This window comes from Anser brachyrhynchus, assembly GCF_964034855.1.
Source record: "Anser brachyrhynchus genome assembly, chromosome: 1".
NCBI classification, from domain to species: Eukaryota; Metazoa; Chordata; class Aves; order Anseriformes; family Anatidae; genus Anser; species Anser brachyrhynchus.
Genome location: NC_137694.1, coordinates 68,195,380 through 68,205,939, shown reverse-complemented (window position 1 = coordinate 68,205,939; position 10,560 = coordinate 68,195,380). Strand labels below are relative to the sequence as shown.

The window sequence follows — 10,560 nt, the reverse complement described above, 5'->3', positions numbered from 1 at the left end:
AACTGTTGACCTAGAAAGCATGGTTTGCCCTGTGACAGTCAGTGATGATGGTTTGAAAAGGAACCTTTAAAAATATTCCATTTGAGGACAACAGGACCTTGCAGCTCCAGCCCTGGTAGTCAGGTTAGTGGGGAGAAAGGCTTGGCTGGCCACGTCAGACCCTAGCCAGGCTGTATTGGCTAGGGCCCTAGACAAACCTTTCAGCACACTGGACATAATTAATGCAGAAAAGGCCCTTTGCCCTGCAGCAGCCCGAGAGGAGCTGATAGGAAAGCATAGATATTGCCCCAGTTTTGTTACTGGATTGTTTAGTTCCATACACTCCATGAAAACAGGCACTTGCAAGAGTTCAAGGCATATATTTTATTTCAGGTTCTGTAGGAATTGTGAAAAGGCCAGACATTTTGATAGACACTAGTGTAAAAACATGTGCAATCATCACCAAGCAGGTTCTTTAAGATTAAAAATATGGTTAAGTCAGAATATATATTTCTATATGCTGTAGGCTGATGTGAAAGCTACTGTTAACATGAGGTTAGAAGTCAGCATTACAACAAACTTTGCTTGTTGTTGCCAAGTCTTCAGGAGCTACAGGAACGTGCATCCTGTATAAATTTCACTGTCATTGGGTATAGCTGAGGCACGTGTTTAGGAATGTACACATACTATATAGGTAAAGGTATACAGATAAAGGTAGAGACAGCTTTTTTCTCTAATTTATAAAGGAAACCAAGCTGAAGTGGTCTCAATTATTCATAGAAGAAACCACCCTCTCAATTGATTATGCAGAAGGCTTAGCTCCCACACACCTGCAACTAGATGCCTGGGCCCAATTTCATCTCACCTAACTGCAGCCAGCAGTGTCATCTGTCACCCCTTGTAGGCAGTGGGGAGAGTCAAATACTTTTGGAAGTACCCACATACTCATCCTTTATTGTGCTAACTCTCCAAAGACTAAAGAAATTTTGACAATTCACTTCATTAGATGTCCAAATCCTGGGCTTGAGAATTCAGGTGGAATTAATTCCATGCCATCAGTAGATCACGTGATGAGTCCCTCACCCCCCTCTGAACATAGTTTCTATTTGCTAATCAAAAAGGCATATCATATAACCACTCAGATCCCAGATGCTGAAAATGTTGCAAGCACTTTTTCTCTCTTTGTGAAGAGTGTTGTTTAAATTCATCACTTTCCTGTGCACCCAGCATCTACAGCTGGGCACTCATTCCACACTTCTCTGTCCAGTGAGATGCCAGTTTGCTGGAGCTGTCGATGTCCCACCCTCCAACCCCACTGACATAGCTTCTGCCAAATAGCCTTGTAACTGCTTTGTGGTTGTGATGGAAGGATTTGGCCTTTCTCCTGATTTTTTCTCTAGGCACCAGTGTAAAATACTTAGAATGGATGATGAGGATTACATAAGCCCTCCAAACACATAACCCCTCCAAAAGGACTGAACAGAAAGGAACAGATTAATGTAAGGAACCATATCCCACCAGTGCAGGCAGAAAATGTTACCCCAACAGACAAAAACAGGAATAGCAGTGTGTGCAATTTGTGACTAAGCAGCAACTCAGCATAAGCATCAGGACTTAGGTGTTCTTGATATCTACTCTTATGCTTTATTGAAGATATTACAGTGTAAGTCTGAGTATCCAATTCTATATCAGCTACAGCTGTACATATTGACTTCTATACAACATTGCTTCTGTTCTTATGCTACCAAGCCTCATGTTCCCTCCTAACACAATATTGTAAGGTGCTTTCTTTTTGTTTGTGGGTGTTTGTTTTTTTGTTTGTTTGTTTTGGTTGGTTGGTTTGTTTTAAATCACAAGTCAGACACAACAGTCTACTAAATCAAGAAATGCTTTTTTAAGTAAAGCAATAGATTTTGAACCTCTAAAGTACTTTGGGGTCATGTTTTCAGGGTTTCCTCCACAGCAATGAAGACTACAAATACATATTTTAAAAAATAGAGCAAGAGGAAGAAAATTAGAGTGGAATCACTTGTCTTCAGCATCTGGCTCTTGAAGAGAAACAGAAGTGACTATTATTTTTTATTTTTTTTTTTTATTTTTTTTACCCTCCACTCAAAGGATTCTTACCACCCTGTTAGATGGAGGGTCTCAACAGATTATTTAAAAAGGTTTTTGTCTGCCAGAAATATTTGGGGCCATATAATTTTACCCTTTGATTATAAATACCATTGTTATATAAGGATGTATGAACACTTAACAGATCATCATTCCTTTTGGGAGGCAGTGGTTCTGAATGGCAAACTGCAGTCAGCAACAAACTCTGCCTGATGTTCTGCTAGTTAAGTAATGCTTAAACAAGAATGATATCAAAGTGACAAATACAAGCCCTCATCACTTTGCTCTTTTCATGGTCTCAGTCTACATTTTATGTCAAAAAGTACTGTGAAGTATTGTAGATGGAGCTGATAATGAAAACTAAAGTTATGACTGCTTAACATTCTCAATTATAATCTCTTATTTTCAATCATTTATAACTTTGCCAAAAACAATGCCTCAAGCTGCTTTAAGGGAGGAGGAGTTCAGTAATTAAGTTAATCTGTTCCTGAGAGCATCAAGGAAAACTAGGCTTTAACAACATATTTAGAGTAAGGTTTGGGGATTTTTTTTTTTCCCCAATGGTTTCTTTGAAGCATCCACACCCTGCTCCGAAACTGGTATACATAAGTATTTAAACGACTGTCCGAAAATAGAGGAATTTCCACTTTCACCAAGTGAGAAAGCCTTTGCAGGGTAGGCTGGGTGTTGGATTTTGAATTTAACTGCAGGAGCAAGGATCACAGGCAACAGGGAATATGTTCACGGACCACGATGCAGGCTTCCATGTTTCAAGTTAGCTAATAGGATCTGCAACAAGTAGGGTTGGTTGGCTCAAGTACCTCACCAAATGGAGCAAACAGCAAATCGGAGGATGAAGGGGTGGGTTAAATAATTAAGTGCTTGAGGGAGAGCAGTTTTTTTTGTTTGTTTGTTTTTTAAACAATGAAACTCTTGAGTCTTTCTGTTCCTCTTTCCCAGCTGCTTTCTTTGCAAGCAGGTATGCAAATTTGTGTAAATCTATGCAAACGCAGGACCCACTGTGTTCTGCTCCCTGGACGCTTGCTAGCAATCCCAGCTCCCTCTCCCTGTGAGCACCACACTACAGCTTCTCTATGCCTTCCTGACTCTACACTCAGCATTTGGGAAGCTGGGGAGAAGCTGCAGCACCATGTTAACATGACAAGTTGTGCCAACATGACAAGAGAAGCGTGTTAACACAAGTGGAGGGCAATACGGCCCCCCAGAGAGACCTTGTCCCTATGTTGGGGTAAGGTAGCCTAGCACTTACGTCCTCACAGCCATAAGCACTAAGCAAAGTCTATGGTATCTAAAGTGAGAAACTGTTCCCTTTTTAGATAAACGAGGCCATGCATTTTCTTTTGGGGGTATTATACCCCTCACCTTTACACCTGTCCTATGATAGATAGGGACCTTGTCTGAACACCGCCCAGAATACCTTTGTCACATCCTCATGCTTGGCCATGTTGTCCCGGGCCAATCTCAGCCACCCAGTGAACAAACCAATCCTACAAGCCACCAGAAAACAGAATTTACATCTCCTCTCACTGTTCTGAATACAGTCTACCTTCACATCTCCTCACACCTACTGCGTTGTTCCTTCACACTTAACGTACATCCTTCACAAGCCAGCTGCGTGCTCCTGCCTTGCCATAACAAAACACATCTCCTACGACACCATTTACCTCACTCCTTTCAGCTGCAATGTTTGCTCAGTATTTACATTCCTCCTCGTTTTCAAAGCCATAATAAGAAAAACACCCAAAATAGCACAGACTGGAGTTAGAACTCAGCTCAAATTATGTCATGGATATTTCCAACAATTCACCTGCTCTTTTGTATAGATGGGCCTCTGAAGGGGTATTTTATGAGCATCTCCAGTCTACTGTCTTCTCCTGCTGAAGAAAAGATAGAAAGGGTCTGACAACAGAAAATGGATTTCGAGTGGCCACATGTTCCTGCTCAGGAATTGGAGGCAAAGGCTCCTTTCCCACTCACAATTTCAGTTCTCACACAGGTGTCGATAGCAATCATAAAGGGAATCTGTTACCCCAGTGCTTGCACCACAGATCTGAAGGGTCACAAGTCCCTTCCACACTATCCCAACATCTCTACCAGCTGAGAGTACCCCACATCCTTACAGCTCATCTCACTGTTGTCTCAGCACACAGGAGACTGCCTTAACAAGCGGTATACATTTCAGGTTCAGAATGTTCATGTTGATTTCCTCTATATTCTTATCTCAGGCTTTGGTATTTTGACACTGGGATTTTTGTTTACCCTTCTGTAATTTTTATAATTTTGATGCTTAGTTGCTGTGAGCTTTTTTTTTTTTTTTGGCAACGTTAATAAAAGGGGTTGCTTTGTAAAAACAAGTTTTATTCCCCTTATAGTTCTAGAAGTAGGGCAAGCATGATTTAAATGCAAGAAATATATATTAATTATTTCTTCTGGTGAACTACAAGTAAGCATAGGAAACATTTACCCAGGTATTTACACAAAATATTTTTCTGGAGTAGCTGGGCCACCACAAATCAAGACAAACATGGAAAATCTAACTTGCTCTTTTTTGGGAACAGGACCCCCTTTTGCCTATTATATTTTTGTTTTAATTATTGCCAGTATGCTTTTCCAAGTTTAAGAAAGTAACTATTAAAACTGTGCAGTATTTCTAGTCCAGTTCACACCTGGAAGTACCAGAAATCCTAGTCTTAACTGTGTTAGGGCTTAATTTAATAACTAAAATTTTGTTCTGTGTTCATCAAAATGTTTCAGTTAAAACCATTGCTCAAGCTGGTAGAAGCAGCAGCACAGACCAGTACTTATGAACTGAGGTTAGGTTTACCACAGTATTGGTTGGATTCTATCCATAACACAAAATGGAAGAATATATATATTTTTTTCCCTCTCTGGAATAGAGACATGTATCAGATCATCAGCTGAACCATGAAGGAACTAAAGATATTTTTTACTAATTTCACAAGTGTTGATACATCTAGAGTGGTTTTTTTCTTTCAAGGCTTTCAGCCCTACTTTGTAGGCTGAGATTGAACAGTATAGGTATGAGCTGGACTTTACCTTTGAACCTTCTGAGGTTCAGATATCAAAAAAAGTATTGTACTTCCTTTTGTTCAAGACTCCTCTGATGATACACTGAAGGAAAGAATGTGGTGTTCTACTGTTCTGCAGCCTGTCTTCTAACAAGAATTATAGCACCACACATACAGAAAGATACAAATAAAACAAAGAGAAAAATTAACTTTCTGAAAGAAAAACTCTTGACTGTCCTCCCAAAATTATGTGCCAGCCCTGACCCTTTGGATACATCAAGACATCCAAGCCTTTTGACTTCATGAAAATCTTTTTAGATAGCTTATTCTGAAGGCAGATTTATGTCCAGAAAATTTGGAGTTGCTTACCAAAAGGATGAGAGTCATTTATTTTCCTGTTACTGGTCTGCCACAAGAATGAGATATCATCAGCTAAAATATTCAGCAGAAGCTAGTCCTCACACTTTTCCCCCCTTCTTTTTTTCCCTTTCCCTCTTTGAGACCAGTTACCTATTTAACTCCATCCTGTCAATTAAACTGGAGAAAAAACGCAAAGAACTAATTAGGCAACTGTGTAATTTTAATTAGCTGTTTTGATAATTAAACTAATTAGTTCCCCTGTGTTTCCACAATATGTGGTGGACTGGTTTTGATATCACGGCTTCAGAGTTCCATTCCATTAGTTAATTAGTCACTTTTGCATTAGAAAGCTTTATTAATGGCCTTAATTTGCAGTTGAAATGAGAAATCTGCTGTCAATAATTTGGATAATTGCCTACTGTTTGATTATAAAGTACAAAAGTAGCAGCACACTATTACATATGCAAATCCCAAGGGTTATTTCCTGGATGCTTAGCTTTCTTGATCTGCATTTCATCCTCTCTCGCTTTCTGTTTTTTCTTGACCCTGTTAGGGGGAAGAGAATCCAGCTTATTAAGAAAATGAAGGCCTGTTTTTTTCCCCTTGTCCTGTACTGCATGTATGCTTGTGCCTGCAATTGTTAAAGTTATTGCTTGCTTTGTACCTAATTAGTGTCCTTGGAATTAAATGAACAGCTCTGTATACACCTCTAGCTCCTGCAGCCATGTTTGTGCATTGAATAATTGATTCTACTCTGCTAATCAGATAGGGACATAATGAGCCAGTTTAATTAAATGGGGATCTAACCTGGTGAACACTGGGAAAATATTTGCTCATTTACTTAGTAAAAGGCCACAGTTGCTTTTCATTGGATGGAAGGGAAGGTTATGGAAAGTAAAGTAGGCTTTGAAAGCAGAAACAGTTCACTGGCTGTCTGTCCTTAGCAAATCAGACTACTTGAATAGAAAAAAGATTTAGTAAGTTTTGTAGGGTTTTTGTTTTTGTTTTTTAAAGGGAAAAAATAAAAAGAAGAAAAAAAAAAAGGCTTAATCAAAGGGCTGAAATTGCTGATGGGTTTCCCTGCCTCTCCCAAAGGTGTCAGCATCACTGTTCAGCTATGTTCTAAGAGGCAGGTTGCCTGGTCTTACAGCCCTCAGTGATTTACAGAAGGAATTTCAACTCAGTTCAGTTGAGTGTGTAACAGCAATAAGGTAAGACTCAGTTGCAGTTTATCTTCTTGTTAGCAGAGGACTTAATGCTGGGTGCATGCATTTGTCTTTTGTGAAATGTGACTGTTTATCCTAATGTTTCCTTAAATCCTGTTATTAAGATCTTCAAATTATTTCTATTTCCTGTCAATGTGAAAACTTAGGAGATGGTGACTGGCGGATCAGGGGGAGGGCTGCCTAGAGTTATGTAACTTAAGTTTTTGTTTGTTTGTTTTCTTTTTTTGATATTTTGAATATGCAGCTAAAGGCTTTGAAGATAACATCTCATCGCTTTTAAACTTTAAAGTGACTACAGCAATAATTCTTCTTTAATGCCAGCTAAATCTTGGAAATGGGAAGATGATTATGGTCTCTAAATGCAAAAGATTACCCACATTTTCAATGACAGCTTAAGTGAAACTTACTGTCTTCAACATAATCTGCAAATGCAAGCACTAGCTAAATACACATCTGTAATTCTAATTGCACATCAGACCAACTTTACCTGCAGGGATAAAGTAGTGCAAGGCCAATATAGAAACAACATGGTGCTCATCTGCTGTGGTGTACTAGGATGAAATAGCATATTGACCCTGAATCCATACTCTGAGTAAAAGCAATTGTCATTCTGCCACTGTAACACCTTGTTGCCAGTGGCGATGTAATTAAAGCTGTGAGGACTCATTTTCCATTCTTATCTCTTAAGCTCGTCTGAATCAGAAACTGTTTGTCTGTGGTAACTGAGAAAACATACTACAAGGCTACATGTTTATGTATGAATTTTTGGTAGACTATTTTTACGGGGCGGTGAGGGGACAGCTCTAAGCATCTTATTTCCACCATTCATTCTCCTTCTGTATGTGTGTGTATATATATAAAATATAACTTGTGTGTGGAGATATATATGTAATTTTATATATTTGATTCATACACACACATATAGAGATAGATATATAGGCATGCACACAGTTTAAATTTTACTCGCCCCCTTTTCTCCTCTATTAAAATTCCGAATGGCTAAGAGGATTTTCTCAATTTAGTCATACTTTTAATCTTCACTGAAATGAGTGATGACTTCTTATAATAAAAAGTTGACAGGCTTACATTGCGCACCGGTGGATTAGTTTCCCTTGGTGATGAGGTTTTCTTTTGTGCGCCGTGTGTCTGTTTGATGGAGGTTTAACAGAAAGCATTTTGGCAGAAATTGGATGCAGCAGGGATCATCTGGAGATGGCTGCTGTTCGATATTAACTGCACACAGTAACTTTTTATTTATTTATTTATTTTATTCTTCAGCCAGGTGACAGAAGCAGCCAAAGCATGTGTTTTCTTATGCTTCTTTCATACTGAAAGAAGTAGAAACATTTTGGGGGGAATTATAAAATCAAATGTGGAATGCACCTCCTTAAGCATCATGTTTAATATGCTTTTAGCTATTGTTTAACAAAAGAGAAGAGTTAGATCTTCTCTTTAAGAAGTTATCAGACCTATGAACATCTGCAACATGTACCTTTTTTTTCTTAAATAAATAAATAAAGTCTTGCATCCTCAGTGTTTGGGGGGAGGAGGAGGAAAGGAATATGAATTTAAACAAGATACTGTTATAAAAATTGTGCTTCCTTAGCACATGTGCATGGACTGAATTCTTTTTGGGAAAATAAGAAAGGCAAAAGATATTTTGCAGCTTTTAAAAGTTTGCAGCAGGCACAGGAGGGCATAAACGAATACCAAGAGGCATGCTGAAGTCATTGATGTGATGAAGGCATGAGACCGTTTCAATGTTAATTTGTGACAGATCCAGTGGTTGCTTTGAGAAACTTGTATGTACTTTGACACCTGTATTAGAATATGGAATCTAATTCTGCAACATCTGCCTGATTAGTTGATAATACTGTATCAGTAATTTTGCTGGAAGAAAAATGTCTGTTTTCAGAAGCCCTGAGTGAGACAGTGTTGTCAAAGAAAGCTGTTCTCTGGATTTTCTGAACAGAAAGCCTGAACAAACCAAGGTTTGACCGGGCTTAGCTTCAGAAAATGCCTGCCTTTGCCACTTCGCTGAAAACCACCTTTACCAAATGCATCTGGAGGGGAAAAAAAAAAAAAAAAAAAAAAAAAGGAAAAAAAGAAAAAAATTGCCTCCAAACAATGCAAATTTTCTGTTACACTCTCTAAGTTCATTTTGTTCAGCCAAACTTCATAAGAACAGAGAGATTCATACTATGTAAGAACTAGTTTTTCAGAAAACATGCCACATAAGTACAACATGAATTCAATATCAGTTGAATCCAGTTCCATAAATAATTCTAGAAAGATCAACAGAAATGGCTGAGTATATTTTAAAGCATGCCATGCTCCTCATGAGCATTCTTATAACTTGATTCTAGGTATCCAGATATGATTGATTTTAATTTCTTTAAGTAAGTTGTGTCAAATGCCAAATAGTTACCACTAAAATAATAATGAGCACCATCTGAGCACTTTTCATACTTTAGAATTTTAGCTGACAATTTTTTTTTCAAGTCATAAAAAACAATAGTCTCTTTTCTATGTCGCTGAACTTTTGAGAACAGGAACAATATGTTTATAATAGAGACAGGAAAAGCTTAATCTGCACTTACCTCTGGTTCAGACTGCCAGCAGTGACAATCCTGCTTTCCTTGTCAAGTTTCAAGAACTCACAATCCTTAATTTAAACACTTGAGAAATCTATGGAGCCCGTCAGTCTACTTAATGAAGCCTCCTCCTTCCCCTTTTTTTAAACAAAATCTGACTTTCTTTAAAGACCACTTAAGGCATATCTCTGATTATACAAACAGGTTCTGTCCTACAAAAGTGAATAATTCAATAATGCCTCCTTCAACTTGTTTCCCATGCCACCACTCCTTCCCCCCCCATACTTCACTAAAGGGTTGTAGCTTCTTTAAAAGTAGAAACTAGTCTAAAATAAACAACAGATATGTCACTTTCAATGCAAACAATATGCAGTACTCAATACAAATCACTGCTCTGATTACAGGGCTTTTGATCTTATGTCACTTAGAAGGTTATCCTCAGGAATTAATGATCCTTTAATATTGTTTTACATCTCTGTCAAAATATTCCAATTTTTCAGATATTTACAATGAGTGAAACTCTCTGCTCAGCAAATATGAGAACAGGTATACATGATGCAAGAAGAGAAGCTGTGAATTCGAGTTGTTTGGAAAGTAAGACCACTTAATTAGGTGGATTTTGGTACCTAGATATTTGATGCCTTAACCTAGGTTCTCTAGAATACTTAAAGCAATTTATTTGAGAGTCAGATGCTGAAGTAAGACTGATACTTTGCTACGCTATGCTGTGAAATATGTACTGACACTCCTTTCCCAATGAATTTACTGTCCCCCTGGAACACAACACTAAATGATTTTACACATGGTATGAAAATATATGGATATTTTCCCCCTCTGTTTCATATTCTAATCGTAGAAATCTAGAAGGAAAAATGTACATCAGTGGCAGGAATATGAGGTCATATAGTTGGGTTGATTATATAAGCTACTCAAACATATAAAATCAGTAAACATTAATGGTTGAATTGGCTGCCCAAAAGCAACAGTCAATCTTGATAATGCTTCCTATAGATATCACAACAGAGGAGAGCCTTGAAAAAATATTTGCATCTACGTTAACATAATGTGAGCACTAATGACATGGTCGTAGTATGATAGAATGGGTTGGGTTGAAAGGAACCTTAAAAATCATTTATTTCCAACCCTCCTCTCATGGGCGGGGACACCTTCCACTAGACCAGGTTGCCCAAAGCCCCATCTAGCCTGGCTGTCCCATTCAGCCTGGCCTTGACCACT

General features: G+C 38.3%; 1 long non-coding RNA gene across 1 annotated transcript; it reads left to right on the top strand.

Annotated features, from left to right (window-relative positions):
• Window positions 1–6,148: 6,148 nt before the first annotated feature.
• On the top strand, window positions 6,149–9,613 carry LOC308181122. Its single transcript, XR_013941333.1, has 3 exons — window positions 6,149–6,481; window positions 6,600–6,715; window positions 6,975–9,613. It is a non-coding gene; the product is annotated as an uncharacterized lncRNA (long non-coding RNA).
• Window positions 9,614–10,560: the final 947 nt, after the last annotated feature.